This window comes from Sander lucioperca, chromosome 3 (assembly GCF_008315115.2).
Source record: "Sander lucioperca isolate FBNREF2018 chromosome 3, SLUC_FBN_1.2, whole genome shotgun sequence".
Classification (NCBI taxonomy): domain Eukaryota; kingdom Metazoa; phylum Chordata; class Actinopteri; order Perciformes; family Percidae; genus Sander; species Sander lucioperca.
This window is the reverse complement of record NC_050175.1, coordinates 21,866,790-21,894,267: the sequence shown is the minus strand read 5'-3', so window position 1 is coordinate 21,894,267 and position 27,478 is coordinate 21,866,790. Positions and strand designations below refer to the sequence as shown.

The window sequence follows — 27,478 nt, the reverse complement described above, 5'->3', positions numbered from 1 at the left end:
AATCTGACTGCAGTAGATGTGAAAGAAATGCATAAAAGTTCTGCTAATTAACCTCTGTTTAGTTCCGGTGTTGATACTGCAAATATGCAAGTGCTTAGGGACCGTCTACAAACTACAACACCGAAAAGAGATGCAAACATATTTTCAAAAATAGGCATATGCTTATTTTTTAAAAGTAAGTGCTGTAGTACAACTAGCAGGAGACAAGTTATAATTGAGGTAAGTTTGGAGACACTACCTTATTTAGTCATTAAATTAATAGCCTACATATTTTTGTTGTATCTCTTTTCTGTGTTGTAGTTTATAGACGGTCCCTAAGCACTCTTAACTGCCGTCTCAACACCGGAACTAAATAGAGCTGAATTAGCAGAACTTTCATGCATTTCTTTCACATCTACTGCAGTCAGATTAACTGTGTTCACCCGGAAGGAATCACTTCACATGGGTAGGCACTTTTAATGACATTTTGAACATGTTAAGAGGCTAAAAACAAGTTTAAAACTTGCCCTGTTTAAGCCTGTTGGGTGCTAACGCTAGCAGGAGGATAACACGGTGTAGGCAGCACCGATTGTTTTCGTTTTTCTTACTACTGACAGCACTCTAAATTTACAAACAAAAAAGCTACGTGTTGAAATCGACCGGAATTCTCCTTTAAGCAATATAGGTGATACAGTGTCTCACTATTCGCTTTGTTGGGGAAAGAATGAACAACAAGAAGTAAACCAGAAGGCACAATGGGCCCCAAACAACATCTTCATATTCCTTCCAGGTGTGCGTTCATGAGATTTCATCATGCGTGATTCACTCCCCAAAAAATGCTATAAAGGACCCTGATTAGACAGAGCGGTTTGCGGCGTCTTTTTTTAAATTGTTGCGACAGTAGGCAACCACAGAATCGCCTTTCCTCAGCCTAATAGTTATTTTGCTGTGACGTAAACTCACAACTTTAAAAAAACTCGTAAAATATTAAAACGTAAAATCTATATAGAATAGAAGGCCCGCCTCTCAATTCATCCGTTTGGACAATGGGGGGAAAAAATGCAACTGATGTTGGGTGTTTTTCTGCTACTGTTTTTCAACTTGAGGGGTTCAGGGCGCATAAAGCAGAAAAACGCGAGAAACGCAAAAAACACATGCAAAAGCAGTAAGCAAAATGCTTCACTCATTGAAAACATTTACAAAAAGCCACCCCAGGCTTTTAAAAAGCGATCTGTCTGATGGCTGCCTGTTCTACTTTGTGTGAGGGCTTCATTCAGTTTCGTTCCAAAAAAGATGTTTTGGCAAGAGTAAAAATGTATAGAAAAAAATAATAGAATTATCACAAATACTTAGTAAACATAAATTTATTCATAGCCCTAGGTTGGATATAGTGCTGGTTATCGTTCAAAAATATTTGATACCGACATCAATATCGTGACTTTGATGCCGGTTCCTAAAACAATACTTTTTTCGATACCAATTTCATAAAACAAAAAGAAATAACGTTACGGCACAAATCTTTTTATTTATTTTTCAGCTCCTACTACGTGAGCCATCTCTGTGCATTGTAGAGTTTTTCCTGCGTCTCTCTACAGTGTGTAACGTTTGACAGCCAATCACAAACATCATTAGAGCTTGGTAGAAGCATGCTGCATGCTGATTGGCTCACTGACGCTGATGAGATTTTCTCCTTAGGTATTGAAATTGCGTTTTGAATGACGAGGCATTTTTCGATACTAGATACTTTTAGAGGGAATTCGGTCGGTGCCTAAAAAGTATTGAATTTGGTACCCAGCCCTAGTTGAATAGGATTTATAGTATAGATAGTAGCTGGACTACATGGTCCTCAGGTGAACTGGACATGTTGGCCTTGACTGTTGGAGGAGAGCAGTTTGTAAGTCAAAGCTGTTTACCAGGAAGACTTTTTCAATGCAGCAGACAGAGTTTGGAGCTGAGGGTCTAGAACTACTGCATCTTTAAAATGCCTCATTGTGAAACTTTGATGACAGCCACACTCCATCTGTCAAATATGGATTGTAACTTGGGAGGTGAGGTTTGTTGTCTGTCTGGAGACCGACTAATGAGGCCAGAGGTTTCTGTAATGCATTAACAAATTAAGAGCATGCCTTTCTCACTTTCGCCAAACATGCCACACCAAAAAGTTTGTTTGACAGTGAGGGTGAGGTCAGGTGGATGTAATCTCATTATTGAATGTTTGGCGTAGCCATATGGCAATAAAAGGAGGCAAGCAGTGGTATGGTGTTTCCTTTTAGAGGCTGTAGTGTCAGAAGCTACTGCACAAGTCAGAGGAAAAGATGATATGTTCAATATTCCTCCATCAGGCGAAATGGTCATTATTCTGTGTATTTTATGTTGCTACAAAAATCAATACATTTATACACGGGAAACATGAGGAGTGTAAGTACTGGGTATCTTATCTTTGTGTAATACAAAAGATGGACAAGATTAAGACAAAATCAATGTGCTTGAAATATTTGTCTTTAAAGGGGCATTGCTTCCAGAAATGAGGATACCCAACAAGAACTGGTGGTTTATATTGTCCATCTAAAATGCGAGAGCTGGTCTCAAGAGTCTAAATGCACCAGTATGTGAAGTTGAATGTGAGTTTATTAATGAGGAATTCTCAAGCCTAGCCCAGTTTCAGCACGGGTGTGTTCGCCACTGTTAAAGTGCTCATGTTATGCTTTTTGGCTTTTTCCCTTTCCTTTATTGTGTTATATATCTTTTTTGTGCACGTTATAGGTTTACAAAGTGAAAAAGCCCAAAGTCCACCCCAAAGGGACTTACCATCTCCAACAGAAAACACTGTTCACAAACTGCTCCAAACAGCTCTATTGTAGTCCAGCCTTTACTTCCGTGACGAACGTGTGTCACTTTGTAACACACGTTATAATGCTCGCCTAGCTGCTAGCGTGGCACGCCCTCATACTCTGCTTCTGATTAGCTAGCAGTGCTTACCTAGGTACTGTGCATGTGCGACTCTCAACAAAGATGGTACAGAAGTGAGATGTCTCACTCAGTAGCTAAAACAGAGAGCTCAACACACAGGGTGAAAAGAGGAGCTGCAGCAATGTGTAGTACAACAAAAATATGGTGTTTTTTGAAAATGAAACCATGTAAACCTATTCTGGTACAACCTGTAAATACAATTATGAATCTGAAAATGAGTATAATATGATCACTTTAAGTCTAAAGAACATAGCACTTCAAGGACTTGAACAACTTTGTCGGAAACACATGCAGCAATTTTAACTCAAAACATATTAGACTTTCTTTTTTAGTAGTGTACAATAAATGTATTAGGAGACAGGGATACATGTTTTGTGCTTGATAATTTCATGCCTATCCAAGCCTTCAAAGCGCTTCAACTGCAAGTCACCCAGCATTGTCTAAGGAGAAAAAGAAGTGGGACTTATGCTTACTGAATGTTGGATGTTTGCAAAAACAATGATAATACATTTGCATCATATGTCAGCAAATTATGTAGTATTACTGCAGGTAATGGTGGTTGTTTCTTTCAGTGGTCTGTCTTTAGATATTGTGTCAAACTCCTCATCTTCCATCTGTTTGCTCTGGTGTAGTCAACAGAATACAACAGTACAATAGTGTTCTAGTGAATGACCTAGATTTTACATCTTAAACTGTATGTGTGTGTGTGTGTGTGTGTGGGGGGGGATGTGTTCCAGCTACAAAAAATATCACACAGATGGAACAATAATGTACAACACAGCATCACATTGTGGGATCCAATATTTGTCCTAGTGTTGTTTTTTTTTTTCTCTTGTCCTCTAAGCACACAGATTGTGCTCCTCATACAACTAATCATGATTAATAGATCGCCCTGGAAAATATGCAATCCCATGAAAGACCACCAGTCTCACATGTGTAATGGGAAGGTTTACGTATGTCATCCCTAAGAAAAATGAATATATTTAACTGCTTAGCCTGAGGCAAAATGCATCATTTGTCAAGGTTACTGAGAGCTTGTTTCTCATGAGAATACGATAATTGTAAATGATTGGCGAACTGTTTTGAAGAATTTTATCTTTGTTACAACGTAGTATTATGCATCCCTGTAAGCACAGGATAAAAGATAATTGTACACCACAGCTTGTAAAGTGTCCAAACTCTATGGAAACAGTTCATCAGTTCCATCTGTTATACTTCTGATGGCTGCTGACCAAAGGGCAGGCAATGATACATTCATCCCTGTCACACCCTCACCCTTCCACACAGCCATAATGACTAAGTATTCCTCTGAGCTCTCTCTCACACTCGCTCCCTCTTTCTCCCTTTCATCTCTCTCTCTCTGGCTCACACACACACACACACACACACACACACACACACACACACACACACACACACGGACACACGGACACACACACACGGACACAGATCAGATGCACACTCGAACAAAGCTTGGCTCTCCATCACATCTGCCACAATACAGGTCCCAGGTTTCTGCTGCTGGCACAGTGTCCACCCCTGGAGTCCAGTAAGAGGCCCTCTCAGAATCAACAATGTCAACAGAATGCCACAGTGAGCGTGCACACTTTCAGAACAATTACTGCAGCACGAAACTTGAGATGTTACATTAGCGGTCTTGCCCTGTGGATAACATGTCAAGAGAGCCATATGTTGCATTTGCTTAAAAGGCATCTGGTCAAATAATTCATACATATTGTTGTCTGGCAAAGTTAGGCCTAACTGTTATACAAGTTGACTTTTGAGACATACATTTTTTTCTAAAGGAATATGCAGTTTTGTTTGAAATGTTATGATAATAAACATTAACAAAAAATATACAGTATAATATAGTAAAAAAGAAAAAAACATTTTTACCTAGCACTTATTTGTAATTGTAACATTCATTCTTTACCCTAAAACAGTTAGTAAACACAGACGTGATGTCACACGTGATGCATTGCATAGCTCCAAATGTAATGAATTGTCTAAAATGACTGAAGCACTAAAAAAACGAGTGCAAAACGAATGAAGCACTAAATTATTTGCTATGTATTAAGGTACATTTCATGGCTTTTTATTGATAAGAGTTTTTATAAACTAATTTAAACTATAAAATTCAGAGCAAACATCATTTCATGTCCATAAAGTTTATGGAGTGGAGAAGCAAAAGGCAGTTACTTTGTGCAATCAATTTCATAGAATAAGTGTAAAAACGAGTTTGAATGATGAAGTCATTTAGGCTTATCTTAAAAGCCTGTAGCAGTAAGACATTTTTCTAACTCATTTGTTTACTGTATGTAATTATTCTCATTTATCCCACACCATTCTAAATAATTTAAAGGCAGGGGCAGAGATGAGCTAACTCACTTGATATGAAGACCAGCTTCCATAACGTCACTTTTATGGAATATTACATGAAATACGAGGAAAAAAACAGCAAAGTCACTATTACACAGCAACGGCCATGTATTTGATGAGTGATGCTATTGTTTATACGGCTATCCACTAACTACATTGATCTTACAAGAATACAGGCCATCAGAACCAAGGTAATAATCGTTAACAAAAACGAACGAAATAACGAAAACTAGGTGGGAAAAAAAATTGTCGTTAACTGAAATAAAAATGAAAATGAGGCATTACAAAAAAACGATAACTAAACTAAAACTGTAATGTCTGTTTGCAAAACTAACTAAAATAAAATAAAATTATCGAGTAAATGTCCTTAGTTTTCATCTTTGTCGATGTCTTTCATAGAGCAAATAACGTTATATCTTTCCGACCATGACATTTCCCGTAGAGATGTATAGTTTCTGACTGGGAACCCAGAAATCCCGACATTCCGCGTCAAATTGAACACAACACGTCCATGACCCTCGCCTGGCATCATAGCGATACCGAAAGTCGGAAGAAAGCGGCAGAGTCCTCTTTGATTATGACTGTGTCAGATAAAAGCAAGTGCCTTGCAGTGGAAGGTGGTAAAATATGTGAACAATTTATTACAGGGAAAAATCCCACGAATTTAAAAGTACATTTGCGAAGCGCACACAAGCTAGGAGGCTAACCTAGCTTACCTTAACAAGGTAAAGGAGAAAGCAAAGCCCCCTTTCCCCGAAACAGAAGCTAACCCCGGTAACGTTACGGGCATGGATGTATGGATACAGGGCCAGGCAGCATGACAGAGACAACAGCAGGACAGAGAACACTGTAGGAGGGCTTTCACCGGCGACCCGATAGCTGCTGGTTAGTAAATACGCAGGAACACCAAAAGCGGGAGGAAGCGTGGGTTAATATGTGTATTGATACTGGGATGTCTACAAACTGTGACTCGATTGACTTCAAAAAGTTCCCCACTTTACTCGAACCAAAGTTCAAAACACCTGTTCATGTATGTCTTCTTTAGTGTGTTGGCTATTTAGGTTTTTTTCCTGGAACACGTCTTACACACTTACTGCTTGTGTAGACTGTTTACATATTTATGACCATATGTAGGCTACATTTTATGTACTGGTGTTATTGTTGAATACATTGTGAATACATATTTCTAAAATTGTATGATGTTTTTGTTGAGTTATTATTACACAGTACTTTTTCTGACCTTTTTGAATCCCCCGACAAATAACCCATATTACAAAAAAGACTAAAACTAATAAAAACTAAACTAAAACTAAGCATTTTCAAAAAATAAAAACTAAACTAGCAAACCCGCTTTAAAAACTAATTAAAACTAAACTGAATTTGAAAACAAAAAGTCAAAACAAAATAAAAATAAAAACTAATGAAAAATGCAAAACTATAACCTTGATCAGAACTTAGCTCAGCAGATGGCAGTGATTGATTGATCAAATCTTAATTTGCTTCAAGATAATTAATCAGAACAGTATATTGCAATGTCTGGTGAAATTCTTCCATGTGGGAAAAAATTATAGGCAAATAGCTCAGTCAGTCACAAGTCGGCTTGGGATGCGAGAGGAAACATTAACCTCATATGCAGAGAAATGCAAGTGCTGCCAGTCAAACACTAGGCTGGCGTTAGTTTGTTGATCAGCACTCTAACTTTACATAAATCTTCAAGGTGGTGGCAGCTCAAACTCAAAAATCAGTAGGTTTCTGTTGATTGCATCAATGACTCTCATCAGAAGGTTATTTTAAAGTATAACAAACAGCTCCACCTCTCTGTATGCCCTGCAAAATATTCTAATTTACAATCTGTCACACAGGGCCCACTGTACTGTATATACATTAACACACAGGATTAATTGAAGTATTTCTGTGTTTCGTACAGAAATGTATTTGTGGTGACATTTTATTCATGAGAAGGCAAGTTAAAATTAATCATGTCCAAATTTGGACAAAAAAAGTTTTTTTGGAGGATGCTACTCTTATTTACAGTGAGGCATGCAGTCTAAACTAGTCTTAAACTAAAATAATGTTCCACAAACTAAGTAAACAATTACAATTACTCTGGACATTGACCCATCCTTGTATACCACAATACACACACCCTGACATCTGCTACGGACATTCTTTCGCCAAACCGTTCCCTAGTGTGCTGTTTATACTCTGACCTGATCTTAAATTAGTTTCTATTCAGCCCTCTTTTATTGTTACTCTGCAGTGTGAAGGTTGCATTCTCCACTGCTACCATTCTGGAGCTCGGCAGTTTCCAAAATCCTTCATATTATGTTACGAAATTCTGTAATCTCAAACCACAATCTATTAATGGGGTTCCCTATTACTATAAATATTTAGTGTTCTCTGGCATATACTGTTTGCTCTGTTCAGGGGTTGTGCATTTACACAGTTCATAGAATTTGTGTCCAGGTGGAAATGTACAAATTTGGGAGTACTACATCAGCAGTGCAGTTTTTACTGGGAGGCTATGGAAGTATCTGGAAACTCTCCACTTCTCAGGTTCACATGCCAGGACATATTAGTAACACTGATTACGCTCCTCAGTCACAGCCTTCGGTCATGCTACAAATGAGCAATGCTGTGTGTTTATGTACACATTGAAATCGCCCACTTCCAAAGCAGCAAAGCAGCCCTCAACATCACGAGTCAGAAATGCAACCAACAAACCAACCTACACGTAACACACACACACACACACACACACACGTCATGGAACCATATGTACTGACAGTCTCGGAGTGTAAAAATGTATTCATTAAATGTATATGGACGGATATGTTTGGATTGAATGCATGTAATTTGAACATTGGAACAGCACTACATGTGCAAGTTCTAAATGAGCATATCTCAGGCTGAACGAGGCATTTCAGATATGTTCAACCACGGATGTCAGAAACACTTTTTTTTTTGTATTGACTCCACTTACCTTTAATGACATAGGCTGCAGTCAAATAGTCAATTTTGCTTAGGAAGGTTCCTGACGGAGTAAAATGACCCAGAAGTAGTTAAGTGGCTGCCATGATCAGAGCCGTTCGAATTGTCAAAGTGATAAGGAAATGTGCTTCATTGCTTACTTTGTGACCTCCTTTAGAATAGGATACACTGGACCATCCTTTACGAAAGGAAAATAAATAATGCCGTTCCACAAGTCCTTGCGGCAGCAAAATTTAAAGCGACTCATCACCATTGCACCGTTCATAATCAAAATAAGGTGCGCTGTAGCGCCATAATACTGTATGCACCGTGCACAGCCTGCATTTTATTTTCTGTGAGACACTGCAACACATCTAATAGGCCTAATAATGATAATGTACTTTATGGCACAGTTTGAGTGGTAATAAACCATTTAATGCGAGAACTTTCCTCTCCAACGCTTAAAAAATACAGTGAGTGTGTCTCTACAGAACTGTGATGAATAGATCGCTGAATCCAAAGTTACAGAGCACACCAGACAGCGGTTTATTTATAGCCAAGAGCAGCATCTGAAACAAGTTAACTGTTTGCCCCTCATGGCTTATTTCATCATTTCATTTTCTTGAGAATAATAGTATGGATGTGGATGGTCGGAGTGATAACTAGCTGGACCAAGCGTTTTTTTTTATTTATTTATTTTTTATAAATAATGTAACATTCTCTTAATGCCTGTAGTGTGCCATCTGTACTGTACGGTGCTGAGATAAACAACGGCGGTATGTTTTTCTTGTAAGCATACACCTATGGATGTACAGACTTATGACTGTGGATACTACAGCTACTACATTTGATCCTTGGTCTTTTTTCTGTTTTATGTTATGTGCCTTGTACTGTTTTTGTCCGTACAATGTACAAAAATTTCAATAAATACATGGTTTAAAAAAAAAAAAGATACATATTCGATACAAGCTTCAATATTGTGATTATATGACTAGTTATGGGGTGAAATGCGTGTCTCTGCGCAGCTGTAACCGGCTCCTCTACAGAAAACAACCCTTGCAACTAGCCTGCCTTTGATCAAGCTACCGCATGACCACGCATTAGCCTAATAGTAGCCCATACATGGCGATACAGCTGTTAAACTGTTAAAAACTAAATTACTGTACAGCTGGTAAATAAACCCACGCACTTTGATAAGCATCAGATCAGGACAAGTGTGAGATTTTACGGTCACAAATATGTGATCAGCTGCTGCTGGGCCCCTGGGAGTACGGTCACAAGTGGCAACAATCAAATACAAATAGAGAACACATGTCATTGATTGAACACAACCACTCAAAATTGATTTTACTTGTTTCAAATGATGTGACAACCAATATAAGCCAGTTCAGAGAGCAAACAGGTTGTTGAAGTTGGGAAGGAGAAAGTCTGAGAATGGATAGATGAAACGATGTGAGAGGACGAGTGAGTATGTAAGGTGTCAGGGCTGGTTACGGCACACAAGAGGCTTCTTCCCCTGTTGCCTCAGGAGGGACAATATTGCTTGTGATGTCGACGAAGTGCTCTGGCCTGACCCAGCCCAAAGACAAGAAGAAGCACATTGATCACATGTTTACTCCTTTGATTTTTATCCCTTTTAGTATTGTATACTGTAGTACAGTGCATTGTAGGCTGTATACTGTACAATGAACAAATTGTATGGCCCTGGACATTGTGCTTTACATTTGTTACTGTAACAGTACTGACTGCTCATTAGAGTTTGACTGGTTGCAGGTTTATATCAACAAAGAATTACAAGAATTACAGTATCACAGAGACAAAGGACAAGTTTGTGAGATGCAGGGTACAGTACTGTAAAAATAGGGGTACAAGGAGGAGGAAGAACAACAAAAATTGCAAAGAGCAAAGCAGAACAGTAATTTCTGATCAATTTTAGAGCTACTATGATAGAACATGTTTTCGTTCATCTAAAAACAATGACGGAAAAATATGAAATTTGTTTTGAGATAAAAAATGTACTTCTCCCTGAGAACTATATGTTTTGAATAATGTGTTTTCTATTTTTTGGTGTATTGTTTAATGACTGCTTGATAGTGTATATCATTTTGATCACTTTGTTTATGATTTGAGAGCAGTGTTTAATTTTGAACACAGGTAAAACTGTTTTGAGGCGAAAGTTTCATTTTGCGAGAGGAGTCAGAGGTTTTGTAAATAGTGCTTGAAGATGAGGTTTTGTGTTTAATGTTTTCAGAAAATGGAGCAATTTTCAAAAATTTGTTTTTTAGCAATTGAGAAAAACTGTAATAGAACACCATGCTGTGTGCACCGGGGTACGAATAGCATTCACTTCTAATTGCACCAGGGTATGAATAGCATACACTGCTAATTGTACCATGGGTGCAAATAGCCTCACCCTTTATAATAACTTAATGACATGCAGTGAACGTTTCACATGAAACAATATCATTATTGCAGAATAAGAAGGGAAATAAAATGGTGATGAAGTAATATTTTCCACCGGCTTGTCCACGTTTATTAAGCCTGCATGAAACATCACATTTAGAATGCACGGGGAAAAGTAGATGCGCTTGTTTCACCGGCAGACCCACGTCAATAACATCAGCCGTCACAAGATTACGCAGCCGAGTGTAAGGCCAGTCGGATTCTCCTCGCACCGCGTTAGTCTTTTCCTAATTCCTTTTGAATTCTCCTTCACATCTGTCTTTGACCTCATGACATTTATCATCAGAGTTAAGGAAAAGTGGTTAGGAAAACGATTTAGGAGGTAATTTTTTTACTTTTCGACCGCAGCATTGCCAGACTTATCTTCACAGCACTGTGGAGGAAGGTCTGGCTACACCACAGATACATTCTGGGATAGGAAAAAAAAATGGGTTAGTTGCACGATCTAAATGTTCTTCTAAACCTACCATTTTCAGCGTGTAGCTTGCTAGCTCGAAGGTTGTTGTTGTTTCCCGAAGCAAACAGACTCAGAGTTTAAGAACGCCAACTCACAGAGAGCGGAATGTGAGGGACTCCCGTGCCGGATGCCAGGCAATTATCCTGGAAATGTACCCTCGTTGAATAAGCTGTAAAAAGGGCTGTAGTCAAGACCACTGTTGTCCATCTCAGGGAAGTCTTATCTTTTCAATGAGCTAAAAGTTGCTGAAAGTGAGTTGTAGTGAGTAGTTGCACTGAGCTGCAGAATTGAGTGTTGGTTTTCAGCGGTGTTTGTTGATCGACCCTTTTACTTTTACAGTGGGTCATTTGAGTCTGTGTTAATATCACAAACATTGCAAGTACTTTAAACTTTTAGGCTCATTTTTTTCTGCCAGCCCTTCTGAAGTAGTCTTCATTGGTTGTACAGAAAATACAGGCCCATCACCTTTCCTGTTATTTATCAGGCAGTGTAATGACAGATCAACCAACTCCAAACTATCAGATTCTTGAATAACCTCAACATACTCCTCCTCCAATATTTGAATACAGTATCTTCACCTTGAGTCTCCTCTCCTACACAGCTGCCTGACACACACACACACACACACACACACACACACACACACACACACACACACACACACACACACACACACACACACACACAAACACAGTACTTGTGGAACGGTTTGCTGCACTTTTGTTTTTTGTCCCCCCTTCAAATAAATGTATCTATTTGTTTGTATGTGATGTAACAATATGTTCTATGCATGGTTGAGACGATGGAAACGTACACTGGCACATGACATATGAGATTTAGATATTTATTAATACAACAAAAAGAATAAACAGCCTACATAAAATATGAGTTAATACATTGTGTTTAGTTTCATTAAAAGAAAAAAACATCAGCCAAAAGAAGCATTAAACTCACCATTTACATTAGGGGGTCATACAAAACTCATCAGAGATCATATTATGCTATATGTAGCATTGCAGCGTGGCAGTCATTTAAAACCCATTACTCCGTTAACATTCTTTTAACACATTCTTTCCTAAACAGTTGAATGAATAAATCTCCCGAAAACTAATTGGAAGTCATACTCCATGTCCTCGGTAGAAGCCCTTTGGCTAAATGACAAGTAAAGGTGTGTCAGTGGTGAAGCACTTCAGCTGGGAACCCAGTCTCTGGTGGCAATGATGCATACACTCTCTTATAATGGATCCTCCCTATATAGATTGTATGCCTTTTGTCAAGATACAAGATAGTGTTTTATGTGGTGGATCTGCAAAAAAAAAAAGTCATTGGGAATATGTTACAGTCCTAGGCAATATTATGTGCTGTATGTCTTTGTAAGGTAGGATGAGGTTGAAGAATGAAAGAAGCAGGTGCTGGTGTACTTTATAAAGGCTATTATACCAACTACAGCATATTGCAGTTTTCTGTAATGAGCAGTCATGTTTCTACATTTGTCACCTCTATTGTTTTTATGATTTTTCTTCTGTTTGGAAATTGAAGGATGATACAAGTTTGCTAATGTTATTAATTTCTTTTCATGCACCTACATGACTCAGTATTTGGTGGAGCACCTCGAACTTACCGCAGTGTAAGATTATTTTCTGCTTCAATTGGTCCATCAGCTAAGTCATTATTTCCTATTAGCATCACAAGTTTTGATTGATTTCTTGAGTTAATGTGAAAATGAAGCTTCATTACATCAGCAGTTATGTACCAGTTTTTTATTTTTTTTATCATGGTAATCACTTATATTCCATTTCCATAAGGTTTTAAACAAATTGTTTGTTTTTTTCTTTCTTCCCATAACATCTGTTATGCTGCAGTTTGATTGTTGTTTTTTGGTACTATTGTGATATCTTCTTAAAGAGTGACATTTGAGGGCGCCCGGATAGCTCAGTTGGTAGAGCGGGCGCCCATATATAGAGGCTTACTCCTTGATGCAGCGGGCCCGGGTTCGACTCTGACCTGCGGCCCTTTGCTGCATGTCATTCCCCCTCTCTCTCCCCTTTCATGTCTTCTGCTGTCTTATCAAAATAAAGGCTGAAAATGCCCAAAAACATAATCTTAAAAAAAAGAAGTGACAATTGAAATGTTGTTACAGCAAGTGCAAATTAAAAATAAACCCACACCTGTGAAATGTTGAGCTATAACAATTTATAGCATGTTAAAAAAAGGAGAAAAAAACCCATCACATTTAAAAAAACAAACAGCTGTAACTGACAACCACCTAAAGGTAAGAAACACTCAACTTTTGTCTGTTTGCCGTATTCTATGAACACATACAGGGCTATGTTTGTCCTAAATCATGACTAAAATGGCTTTGCCAGATGGTTGCTTGTTTGGCAAACTGGAAATCACATGTCTTTACTTTTTTAATCTCTTACACACACCCACAAGCATAAACACATTTAAGAGGCTAGATGGGTAGTAGCCAACAGTGTTTTTTAAACAAATAAAACTGGCAAGGTACAGCGTCTTTGTTAACAGCCTTCTGTCTATGATTTGGTGTGAGTCTTTTATGAAAAGCATTCAAACAGGTCATGAAAAAAGTAGCAATAATGCATTTGTACTGTGTGGCTGGATATTTAAAGTTAAAGTGAACATGTTACATTGATGAATTTCGTTTTTCCCATTAGCTGTTCTTTTGTCTGTAATTACATTGATTGCAAAAACTTAAAAGTTGAGGGAAATTGAATGTAAATTATTAACAACATGAAAACCTTTTTCACAGATTACTGGAGAGGTGAGCAACCGCTATAGTCAGGATGCAGTGTGTTTTTATCTTTGTGTGACTGTGCTTCAGAACTACTCTGTCTCTCTTACCTGATCCTAACAACAGGAAAACACAAATTGTGTCTAATCATAATACAGCACATCTGAAATTAAAAAGGACAAAACACAAAAAACATCAGATCATCTCATTAATCAAACAGTTATTTATTTAAGTTATTCCCAACAGTTTGGGCTGTATCAGCAACACACTACTTGAAAAGTATCCCAAAGATACTGGGAGACTCTCACAAAGAGGCTTCACATTTTCTTTCCTTTGAAGTCTAAAACCAATGCTAAGTGTGCACACACACACACACACACACACACACACACACACACACACACACACAGGTAGCATGCATGCAAAACACATTTAGGCTCAGAAACTACACCTTCAGCTAAGATCCCACCTTTTCTGATCTACTCCTGTTTGCCCTCAGTTTCCCTTCCACCTCTATTTACCAGCTTTTCGGATGCATAGAGGACAATAATATAACAAGTTAATTTTTATCTTTATGAAATTATTTTAAAGCAATTTCTAAGCATTGTATATCCACTGTGTGACATTATACCGTTGGTTCACTCCATTCATGATGAGAAGAGAAGTCACATCTGTCAAAGCAGGGTTTGCTCATTAGCGGGCAGACCAGCAGATAAAAGGTTTTCATTTAAATGTAAATCAGAATGGTAACAAATCCATTATAGTCATTTGGAAAAGGACTGCTCTCTTTGCCTTCTGTGCCATATCTTTGACTCTTATTCCCAGTCAGGGTGTTTTTACTACTTCTCATTCTGGCCAAGGAGATACCAGTGTCTAAAAGCTTCAGTGACAAGACATTGCAGCTGGATGCTGGTTGGACAATGCTCTGAATTCTGATTCATTTGAAATTCATATTTTAATAAGCATCACTATAGATGGAGGCAGGGGTGCTATTAATCAGTTGTGGCTCTGTTCCTTTTAAAATATCAATCTGTGGAATCCATTAGTCTGCCCTGCTGCAATAACATTTTCTTTCAACTGGGTTCAGCAAGCTTCCTGTTTGGGATATTTGCATTGTTTATACAGACGTTATCTCCTGGCTGTGTGGCTGAATGGTGTTGCTGCAACCTCTGGTCATTTTCATTATTGATAATGTGTTGTAATGTGTTTTCAATTAACTAATTAATTGTTTATGCTGAAAAATGTCAGGAAAATAGTGAATAATGCAGCTTATATCTGTGTCAACATTTGGATGGATTGCCATGAAATACAGAAATTCATGATCCCCACAGGATGAATCCTAATGACTTGAGGTCAACATTTTCATTTGTCCAATACTTTGGTTTATGATCCAATTTCTGCAGAATTAATGCTATTCTATCACCCTCTGCTGTACTTTGTGTTCAGCTCCAATTAGCATGCTATTGTAACGGGTAATTTAAGATGGTGTAACTGAATTTCATCTGCCATGTTAGCATTGTAATTGTGACCATGTTAGCATGCTGATGTTAGCATTTAACTTAAACCACCGCTGTGCCTGAGAACAGCCTCACAGAGCTGCTGGCACTGATGTAGACTTGTACTATTGTTAAAAGATTAATATATCAAAATTGTTGATTAATTGTCTGGAATATCTATTTATCAACTAATCGTTTTAGCACTACTGAACTTAATGGCTGTTAAAAAAAAATACTAGGGCTGTAACGATAAACCAAACCCACGATTCGGTTCGTATCACGATTTTTGACCCATGATTCGACACAAACTTTGATTCTTTTGGGGTTGGAGGAGAGTTATAGCCTACTCAGTAAACGTAATACAACTTTTTTTCTGCTACATGGCATCGTTTTGTCATTGATTACTTGCCACTTTGCAACACAGTAATACAGCAGAGACCTTATTTATTGATATTGATTTATTTCAATATCGATCGATCCAACATCAAAGTTTCTTTTGTACCTTAAAATAATGTTTCCAAAATCGTTTCAGTGGTTCATTAACTCGTTCGAACGAGACATAAGAATAATGGTAATGATAACAGTAATGGACAATTCAGCTTCCAACCTGTAGGGGGACCGAAGAGGACAAGTGCTTTGGTGCCTACTATAAAGGTGCTGGTTGACAAGTAGCTAATGCTAATGCTTGGTCTATAACGTTAGCTAATTCTTGGTGAGTAACATAAGATTATGACATTGTTCAACACGCTCAGTTATTTTTAGTATGATTGTTTTGACCATGGTTAACAACTCTGGGCTAACCCACAAATTCATCAGTAAAGTTAACTGTATAGATAGATGACTGATGGTAATTTAGCCAGCTAGCACACCCCTGTCTGTCTGCCTCACTCCCGGTGCTGCAAGGCTTCAGTTGGGATGAGAGCTGACAACAGCCCCGGCCCAGGAACACATCCACAGTCAGCCCCCAGCCAGCTAGCAGCCAGCCACTATCATTACAGCAATCCAAAACCGGTCAGCACTTAACTCTGGTGCTAAGGATGCTAACGGCAGTTTACTGAACCATCAGGAAACAGACCCAGGCACCCGAGTCAGAACAGCGGCCATTCTTAACGTTACCCCCCCCCCTAAACTGGAATTTAACAAGATAATTAGTGTTTACGTAGAAGTTAACTTTTAGTATAAGAGTGTGATTTTACTGTCTCATTTTCCTCGGGTTCCTTTGGTCGGTTTTCTGTATCCCTGCTCAGTAACTTTTTTTTTTGTAACTTTATTGGACAGGAAAGCTGAGATTTTGAAAGGGGAGAGACATGCAGGAAAACCGTCACAGGTCGGATAAGAACCCTGGACCTTCTGCATCGAGGAACAAATCTCTGTACATGTGCGCCTGCTCTACCAACTGAGCTAAGCAGCCACCTGCTCAGTAACTTTTATGCTGTAGGACTTCTTGAGACTTCTCCCTGGACCACAACATGCTGTTGTCATACTGTATAATACCAGACTATAATATGCTAATGAAGAAATGATATCTTTGGAAATTTAAGAAGAGCAAATTATCTTGCATAAGACTGCTGCTGTGCTACTGTATACCAGTGAGCTGCTCTGTGAAAATTTTTCTCTGATGTTTTGGACAAATGTTCATCCGTCATAACAATAATATGTACATGTATATGTGGTTGAATTTTTTGATTTAGATGTCAATACTTTTACATACTAAGCCGTGTGTGCTCTCATACACAGGCACATCCACATTAAGTGGGCACATTAATCCATTTAAATTCCCAGACTCTCCCCTTTAGAGGAGCCCCCTAAAGGTAGATTGAGTGTGTGTTTTCCTTTGGTTGTGTTAATGGGGTTATTGATCATTCTGGCAACTGCAACATTTCTATAAACCAAATGTAGGCCCTGCTCAAAGTGTGCTGTGTCAGAGCAGAAATGCATTTAGATTACTTCATTCCACAGAACCTCCTCAGAGATAGCTATCTTCTACATTCACTTTGCCCCTTATATGATATCTAATATTTGAATGTCCAAACTTGAAGTGCTGCTATTTTCTTCAAGGTTGGCTTGGTCCCCTTGAAGCTGCGCTGTGGTATTAAAAATAACAAATCTTAATGGAACACCATAGCATCAAAATTATATAATTATTCACTCTATAATAATGCAAAAAGAATTCCTGCACATACCCACGAGGATCATTAAGGTTTCATCTAATGTAGCTTGAATGCACATGTTCATTAGTGTAACGATGTTTAATAAGTGCAGGCATTTAGGAAGTTCCATATTTCAAATGTAATACTGTGGAAAAGCAAATGTGATATTGTATTTTGCAGCTGTAATTTAACATTACAGCATATTGTGTGCACTGTATCATACAGTAGATTGAAGAGGGGGCTGTAAAGGATATAATTCAACATTTGTAGAACCACACACAACTGACGCATCAGGGAAATAATGCACAAATTGGAGTGAAATTAATAAATTCAGACTGATCGGCCCATCAGTCCCAAAAAAACATTTACTTCAACTTTCCTAAAAACTGGACCAGTGAAGTAACAGTTATGGCCATATAGCAAACTCTGCCACTGAAGGCAGTTTCTTTACAAAACCAGACAAAACAGCACCCAAACTTTTGCTTGAGATACCACTTTCAAAGTTTGAAATTTGACCTTTTGGTTATAGCATCCGCATGAGGACAAATCAGTGTAACTTCTAAAAGGTTAAACAAGGCTGTAAAGATGAGCCAGCCATCGCTTGATTAATTAAAATGGGATCAGTGGTGACACCGATACACCTGCTAGATTTCGACAATAAGAACAAATTATTGTGCTGTTGGGTGACAAATGTTAACAGTGTCAATGATAAACTGACAGCTGCATCCTCCAAAATACAAAGTGCTGACTGGCAATTACTGATTGTAATTGTCAAATATGGATATTATTAGTCACTGACGCATCACGTTTCCTATGAAGATACTGGAAGCCTCTTCCTTTTTACACCTAGCTATGGTCCTATTTTGTGTTTTGTTCTGTATTCCTCCAAATTTCAGAACAATTCACACTGAAAGCACATTAAACAGCCTCCACTTGTCATGCTAATTTAATTATGCAAATATTTGCCCTTTTACAGCAGGGCTAGGATGTAGGACGGTAGAGACTTAACCCCTGGTAAAATCTGAAGGGACCATGCTGTAAAACTACAATATACAGGATATCTTTCTTTCAAATGTGTTTTTTTTAGCATGTTGATACACACACATATATATATATATATATATATATATATATATATATATATATATATTGAGTACATACAACCAGCATATACTGCATATGCGCTTAAAACTCAACATGCTCATGAACATATGTAGAATAACATTAATAAATAAATGCACAATGAACATAAAAAACACAAGTATAATAAAATACAAAATACAACCCGCTCCCCTAATTCTACCCTTCCATCAGTTCCATGGGCGTAAATCTGATCTAACAGTAGGGGGGGACGATAAACATAAAATTTCTGAAGAGCAATTTTTGAAGGGGACACAAATAATACAGCCACAATTATACTCGTAGAGGACATGTGTTCACAGAGGAAAGCCTTAATACCATCATTAGTGTAGCATGGAGACTGTACCATTATCCTTCTTTTCAGTGTTTCTCTTGATTCAATAAAAAAGCTGACTAAATTGACCTGACCTTGATTCTTCTTTAAAACCATGTATTTATTTTTAAGTTGTTTATAATCAAGCCACAAAAATACCTTAAAACATAATGACTTATTTTGAAAAAGTGTCCCCATATAAAAGAAATACAATGCTTTTGTTCACTTGTTAAATTAGCTGATCATAATGTAAATTAGTGAGCCACTGGTAAAGCTCATCTGCTCACCCTGACAGCCACACACCTCCAAAAATATGAACTAAGCTCAACACACTTACCTGAGACTCTACACCTGACTGTCCCTGGTCTCCCTGTTCCTCAGGTCTTTCTGTCTCCTTTGCCTGTGACATAGTGACGTTAGTATTTCCATAAGCATCCATTCTTATAAAGATGTTACCAAATTGTCTTGATATGAGGACTTATTGTATTTACTTGGCGTTTTGGTGTAGGCCTACTGAAAAAGGATCTTATGTCTGTTTTTCTTTTCTCTGTCATTTTTAACAACAACACAAATCTTTAACGTCAGATGTCTAAATATGAGTTATAGGTTCATAGGTTCACCACGCGGTCATATTATAATTATAAAATGATCTTGCGTCCTCCACATAAATATTAGGTTTCTTCTGGGACAGAGGATATATATTTAACTGATCAGCTACTTAATTTCATATTGAGCAAAACACAACTGTAGATCTTCAATATTAACCCTAATATCAGTTCACACACGTTAGGTTTATCGCCGTGGTAACGTTAGTTGTAGTGGGTGCATTTCTATCCAACAAGCTATAAGCTAGGTAACGTTACATTATATTACACTAACATAGCGAACTTTTTTGTCATGACTAATTCATTAATTACTCAGCATAATTTCTATTTGAGAAAAGAAAAACTTAATCCGATGTTTAATGTGAATAAAATAGCCTTGAACCGCCTACTTACTAGCCTGGTCCTACCAGACTCTCGTACATTTCATTTGTACAGAGAGTCTGGCCTCTCTCCATTGACAAGTGTTAACTTCCTTGAAGGCGGGTACTCTGTTGAAGTTTAAAACTATTGGATCTGCCCAGAGCCACTCTGGATCTGCCATAACCAATCGCTAACGTTTGGTTGTGACATATGTCATGCGCATGTGCAACAAGAGGGGAGACCGACAACAACTATCGGCTTATATTTAGCATTAGCATCGCTAGCGTTAGCATTAGCCAACTCCTTCACCACTAACGGAGCAAGCTGGAAAATCAAACTTTTCCCAAACCCCGTGGGGAGGAGGGCCACAACATCATGGCCACCGACTAAACTCAGCAAAGATTGTTCTTGCTCGGGCTTTAACTTCTGGATATTCCTACAGCATGCAGTGGACCAAATCACTGTGAGGCAAGGGAGGGGGGACTCAAAATGTTTCTAAACTTAAAAAGCATTTTTTGGGGTTTGTATTGTTTCACTGCTTACACAGATATTTTAAGTATACATTATTATGTTATTTACAATACACAGCATTGTTTTAATGATATTTCTAGGGGGGGACAACCCTTAGATGGGAGGGGTCCCGACCCCCCTGGGATTTACGCCCTTGATCAGTCCTCTACTTTATTAGTGTTAAATGAAGAATGCTACTTTTAGGTCACATGTGTAAGATTAGTGAGAGGTAAACCTTGTCAAAAAACCGGAATGTTGTCCATAAGAGTGTGACTAATTCTTTCTTATATTATTACATGGCTTGGTTGAATTCTAAGGCATTCCGTATTCTGTTATTTCTTGATAACAGACCGTTGCTAAGTATAACACACTGTTGCAATGCATAGCAGAGCGTTGCCATGGACGCAGTTCTGTTCACACTGGAGGACAGCTATCAATCCGTTTGAAAGAAGTCCAGATAATTTATCAGCTGTGGCAAAAAGTGGGGAAACGTGGATCAACTTCTGTCCTCCAATTCAAGCAATGACAGCAGATCTAGTGAGCGTCTATCGCTACATCTTTATATACGGTCTCTGATCGCTATGCAGTAACTTCAGCCGTACGGACAACAACGCTAATTAGTTAGCTTACATTGTAACACGTTTAACGTTACAGGTGTGTCAACTGCAGCGGCTGTGCAAAAAGGAAACAAGATGAATGAGGACATAAATGTCAACATAAATATTCCCAAAGAAGCCATTCACCGTGTCTCAGGTCACCGTCAACGGAACTGTTCAGTTTAATGTGAATTATAGCAGCCAATAGCCCGCTTGCTCACTACAACGCTTCAGCTAACGTTGTGTCAATTCCCTCAGTGATTAAAGGTGCACTATGCGTTCCTGCATGACGTCACTTCTGTTGACGTTCCAAGTAAATACCAAACAAAACCGAGCAAGCTCGCCCCTCCCCCCATGTTTCCGTAACTGTCATGACTAACTGACTAACTGTCACTAACCCCCACCCCCTCCCCCAACCATCTTGTCGGTGATTGGCTGGAATGTGGTTTGTTGTATTTTGGTGCACAACCTGTGTTTTTTTTTAAGCGCAGAATCAGTGAAGGTAGCTCTTGTCGGTAGCTTATACCGGGGCTCAATTGTTTTAAGCATGTGGCGAAACCCTGCATTTTCTACCACAGAATATGGTCGTAGATCCTTCTCCATGAAACATGCCACCGATCGTGTGATCCTCTTTGCTCTCTCGGAGTTGTGTGGCAACGTTGAGCTAGCGACTCGTCAATTCTTGGCTGGGATGTGTCGACTTTTTGTGTTGTTGTTGTTGAAGCCAACTCAGGATGCCAACAATCAACATGGTTCGTGAAGTTAGTTGTATTGCCAACGTGCTTGATTTTAGTGTGGCAGGTTTTACACACCGCGTAAGTCTTGTCTAGTTTCCCATTAACTTCATAAAATCCGAAATGTGCCCAGATGTCCGCTTTCCAAGCTTTGGGTGCGTTTTTAATTACCCGTCTATTGCGGTCATCTCCCTCCGCCTCAGCCATCTTGATTGTTGTTGTTATGCCCCCGGAAGTAATTGAAACTTCACAACTTTATTGTCCACTCAAGGCCAGAAAATAAACCGTGACATAATCGATTATGGCACTTTGCCGCATTGATGCTGAATCGTGTATGCCCCGCATTGCGATGCATCGCCGAATCAATTATTGTTGACACCACTAGGAGATACTGTGCTGTTGAGGAATAGACGGAGGGTTGCATTAAACAGCTGCAGAGTTTACGTTGCTATGGACGCAGGATTCCAACCGTAGAGACGGAACGGACTATTTTCTTTAGCGGAAGCAATACAATCGTATTTAACTCAATAAGCTCATTTTTAAATCAATATTTTGTGTCAAATTATTAATTTATTTGGTAAGTAGCCATGTAATAAGCGGGATAATGTAGAGTGAGGCGGATGTTATAGTGAATACAACCCAGACAGGGTGATCAGTGTGCCCGGACCGGACTGGTGGCTTTTGCCAGAAATGTATTCACTGCAGGAGGGGGAGATACTGTGGTGTTGAGTAATAGACGGAGGGTTGCATTAAACAGCTGCAGAGTTTATGTTGCTATGGACGCAGGATTCCAACTGTAGAGACGGAACGGACTATTTTCTTTAGCGGAAGCAATACAATCGTATTTAACTCAATAAACTCCTTTTTAAATCAATATTTTGTGTCAAATTATTAATTTATTTGGTAAGTAGCCATGTAATAAGCGGGATAATGTAGAGTGAGGCAGTTGTTATAGTCAATACAACCCAGACAGGGTGATTCAAGACCCCTTCGCTTCGCGTTGGGGTCCTGATCACCCTGTCGGGGTTAATTCGTAACTTATTTTATTTTACTTATAGTAAATTTAAGTAATTTTTTTTGTGATGGCATATCCATCACTTTAATGGGCAGACCTAAAATGTCAAGCTATATCTTAACAGGTAAATTAGCTTCAAGTGAGTGAACCAAATGTGTTTGTTGCTTAAATTTACAGTAACACACCAGTATCTTAAATATTGATCTGTTCAGCAGCAGGCTAAATCAATCAGTTTAACAGTCAGCTGAAGTCAATAATACCAAGCTGTCCAGCAGACAGACTCCAGCTACTTTAGAAACTACTCCTGCTGTGTTTGCCAGCTGTATGTGCTCTTGTCACTGTTCCTTAGCATCGACAAAAATCTATTTTCTGTCAAAATCCAATATAAAGCTGGAGAATAACACCTTATGAACACATTTTGAGTCATGCAAGTGTTTAATACAGATGTTTACTACCAGTAAAACATTGATATTTTTAATATTTTTGAGGCTGCAACTATGTTATGGTATAGGTATGTTATGTGTTGAACTGAAGGTAATTGTGCCAGTGTAAACACCTTTGTAGTGTACTTAAATACAGTACTCTTTTAACCATCCTAAAAAATGAGACAACTTTGAAATACACTGTATTAGGTTGATTGTGTAGCCTTTTACGTTCCCAGATCCTAATCTTGTCATAAAGGCTTAGTGTAGAATTAAGGGCAAACAGAACTTCATGTTAGACTTTATTTCTCTTTTTAAATGTCTTGTTGTAAGATATTTGTTCTGAAAAACTGAAGCCTACAATGTCACTCTTTAGTTGATCTCCAATGAAATTGATCAAAAAGATGAAACACAATGTGCACAACACTGTATTGACACATCTCTCTGCAGGGTGTGCTCTTTGTACTCACTGACTTAGAGCTAAAGTAACACAGATTAGTCAAACAGCTTGTGTGAGGGTGGAATGCATTTGTTGCTCTTTTGTATTTTGCTGTAAAAAGGAAAATATGTGACATTCCTCTGAAGTCTTTGCTTGTGTGTCACCTAGAGCTGTAATGATGCATTTGTTGCATTAGTGCATCAATTATTGATAGTGCAGCTTCACCTGCATTGATACAGTATGCTACAGTAAAGGAAATAATTGGATTGAATTGCTCTATCCCCAGCCATAATCAATATAAATAGCTTTGAAACTAACTATTTGCAAGTTTTTAGATGTCATATTTTCTTGAATAGGCTCTATTTTTATTTTTCTATGAGTCATTTCTTGGTAAACTGAGATTTTATTACCAACAGTAGCTGAATCCTTTGGCAATGACTAGGTTTGGCTGATTAAGGGGAGTGTTGGATCTTGGTAGAAACTGTAGAGAGAGAGGGGTTTATCAGGTCTCAAGGGAAAATTGGTTTTCCTGAAGGAAGTTATCACTGTTTTGGCAAACATGCAACCCTTGTAATGTGTAACCTTCTGCTCCTTCTGAGGTTTCAAGTCCTACACCTCAGAGCCTCGACGACCTCGTAATCAGTTGTCCTCGCCATGACGTACTTCATTCTTTGTAAGAAAAATCTATCTACAACATCTTATAACTTAATACGTATTAGACTAACTTGCATGGTGAGCCAAGAAACCAATTTTCCAACCAGCATCCCAATGCCTTGCAAGTCCAGCAGAAAGCAGAGACCATGCAGAAAATTTGATCGCTGGCTTTGAAGGTGTCATCTGGCCCTGCATGGTTTAGCGGCAGACACATAGACTGCTCATGGCGTTAGGGTTGTACTGTGAAAGATGTCCGCCAGACACATTGGCAGCAGGAGAGACACAAATCGATTTCTTGCAAGAAAGCACAGAGGGCCTAAGTGGGGGAGGGCCTCTTTAGCAAAGCTCTTATTAATTAATAGTGTCTCAGGAGGGGATTACATGATCTGATTCCTGCTTCTTCATCACAGCACAGCAGCTAATGATATCTGAGGGAGCCCTTCTGCGCAACACACCTCCACACGGCAATGCATATGATCGTTACAGTGGTGTATGCAACACTAGTAGAGGATCCTCACACCATAATACATAATAGACACATGGCGTCTGCAATCTGAAAATGTAGGTGGAGAGGGGGTAGATTATGATAGGCTACTATGAGTAGGTCATATTCCTGCATATTGTTACAAATATTATGAATTACGTTTTACACACACACACACACACACACACACACACACACACACACACACACACTTCAAAGGAATACTATATATATGTAATTTATATTCAAATACATTGTTTGGCTCATCACTACCTCCTAGATTACAATACATTATTATTACTGTGTAGAAGAATGGAGTGGATGATGGCTGTAGGTGTCCTGAAACTACACAAATGTCTTCTTATATCCTGTCCAATTTTGTGCCCATATATGTGTTAGTCTAGCCAATAGGAGGCAGAGAGAGCTAATACATAGGCCTAAGTACTTCTGTGTTAAGGATGAGACTAAGACCAGGTTAACACATAGCCTTCTTCTGATTACTGAAGTAGTCTAAGTAATGATTTACTCATAAAGCAACTTTAAATAGGCCTAAAGCAACTACTAAAAAAACACAAGATTGAAGCCTGGCAGAGACACGATTATAGGCTAAGAAATAACATGGGTCAGATATTTTCAGATAGGCTTTTCAAAGGTTGACATGGGTGACATTGCATTATGTCAGTTGCCATCACATTGGCCTAGCAAATAGCCCTACTGTATGCTATGCATCATTAACTGAGCTCGTAACAGCTGGACTCCCAGTTCTATTTCGTATAGGCTTCGCCCTCTATACATATATGTATATATATACATATATGTATATCTATTTTGTTACTATCATGCACGCCTACAATCACAGATTATGCGCCCTGCATGTGTGTTTTCCTGCTTCCTCACGCCACCTGCATTGAGTGCTGGGTGTACCGCAGTGTCCTCGTTATTACCGATCCTGATACATCCTCTCTCACTACCATGCACGCCTACAATCATGATATGTGCCGCTGCATGTGTACTGCCTGGGGCCCTCCCCCCCCCACTCTGGGTGGCTGGGAGGAACACGGGCGTCCCGTAATTATCAATCATGTACTACCCTCACCAATCATGCATGCCTGCACTCACGGCTTGGGCTTTACAGCCAGCAAGGCCGAGTCATTACCATGGCAGGCTCCGCTATCAAGATAACGGCTTATCTGATACAGTCTCCTGTCAGTGCATGAGAGAGAGACAGAGCGAAAAAAAAAAAAAAAAAAAGTTTAGTCTATGTTCCACTTGTGGGCTCTGGGTGGCAGGTGGCATTGACTACATCAGCTTTGCCCTAACCCAATAGCGTGGCTTAGAGGGCGAAGCCTATACGAAATAGAACGATAGTTACGTTATTGTAACTCTAGATTCTATATATGCGTAGCCCTCTAAGATTCGGGCCACCTGCTCCGGTTACATTAGCTGAAGAAAAAGCTTATGTTGGGAGCAGAGCAACGGGTCCACTCTGTTTATATACAGTATTTGCAGACGTAGTTGAAGCCCGAGCGGTACGCAAGGGCGGGAAAGAAAATCTTCACGACTGCGCATGTGCGAAGGGATAAACCCAATAGCGTGGCTTAGAGGGCTACGCTTATACTCATAGAATCTGGAGTTACAATAACGTAACTATCGTTATGATGTCAAGGTCATTATTTATGTTCATAAATTCAAGTAGGCTAAAAAATAGCCTAACTGTTACCTTTATCTTACGTTAATCAGCACCTGGCCTGTCTAAAACCTTCTAGTTTTCTAGCCATTCCACCACTTTTCTAACTGCCCCCAGCTAATGGGAAGGGTGGCGGGTGTGACAGGCTAGCCTATTGACACTATGAACGTTTTTTTCTTATCATCCTTTTATTTTTAATATCATTATGTTTCGGGGGGTGGGCGGGGTGTATTTGCAAGAAGGCGTATGGCTGCAGCCTGGAGACCTCCTGTCTCATGCTCCTCCTGTCTCATGCATTGGCATGTCCAACGGTAAATTCAGATGTTCAGAATACAACGGTACATTCAGATGTTCAGAATACAACGGTACATTCAGATGTTCAGAATACAACGGTAAATTCAGATGTTCAGAATATCCTACGAAATCATGAATTATTTTCTAAATTAAGTCACGGTTAAGTTAGCAGGCATGGTAGGCATGAGACGGGAGGTCTCCATGCTGCAGCCATACCCGACTCAGTATTTGAGTGTGGGACTGTGTTCGTTACCTGTTGTCCCTTCGTGACTGATATCGATGTCTGTCTTGCACACGGTGCAGAACGCGTGATGAGGTAGCCTGGACATGTGGATTCAAGGCCATCTCTCCCGATAGCTGTCAAGAAATCGCTGTGGTTTCCGAACCTTTTTTTGTGGCGGTTCAGCCATGGCATACAAGCCTACAGTTATCCGGCCAGCCTAGCTTGCTTGAGGCACTGAATTTAATTAAACGTGAAAAGCATTTGGCTAGGAGGGGCAGGTGGGCGGAGGGTTAAAATGCAGTGCTATGATTGGCCGAAAGCTTTTCACTCCACTTACATGCTGTGGCTCAGCGGCAGAATCAACGTCATATAGATTGCATAGAAAC

The 27,478-nt window shown here is 39.1% G+C and overlaps 2 long non-coding RNA genes across 2 annotated transcripts; one reads left to right on the top strand and one right to left on the bottom strand.

Moving 5' to 3' along the window:
* The first annotated feature begins 1,908 nt into the window (after window positions 1-1,908).
* On the top strand, window positions 1,909-22,192 carry LOC118494712. Its single transcript, XR_004896871.1, has 3 exons — window positions 1,909-1,922; window positions 2,065-2,071; window positions 22,111-22,192. It is a non-coding gene; the product is annotated as an uncharacterized LOC118494712 (long non-coding RNA).
* Window positions 15,193-27,205, bottom strand: LOC118494713. Its single transcript, XR_004896872.1, has 3 exons — window positions 27,111-27,205; window positions 24,856-24,859; window positions 15,193-15,204 (listed from the first exon to the last, which is right to left on the bottom strand). It is a non-coding gene; the product is annotated as an uncharacterized LOC118494713 (long non-coding RNA).
* Window positions 27,206-27,478: the final 273 nt, after the last annotated feature.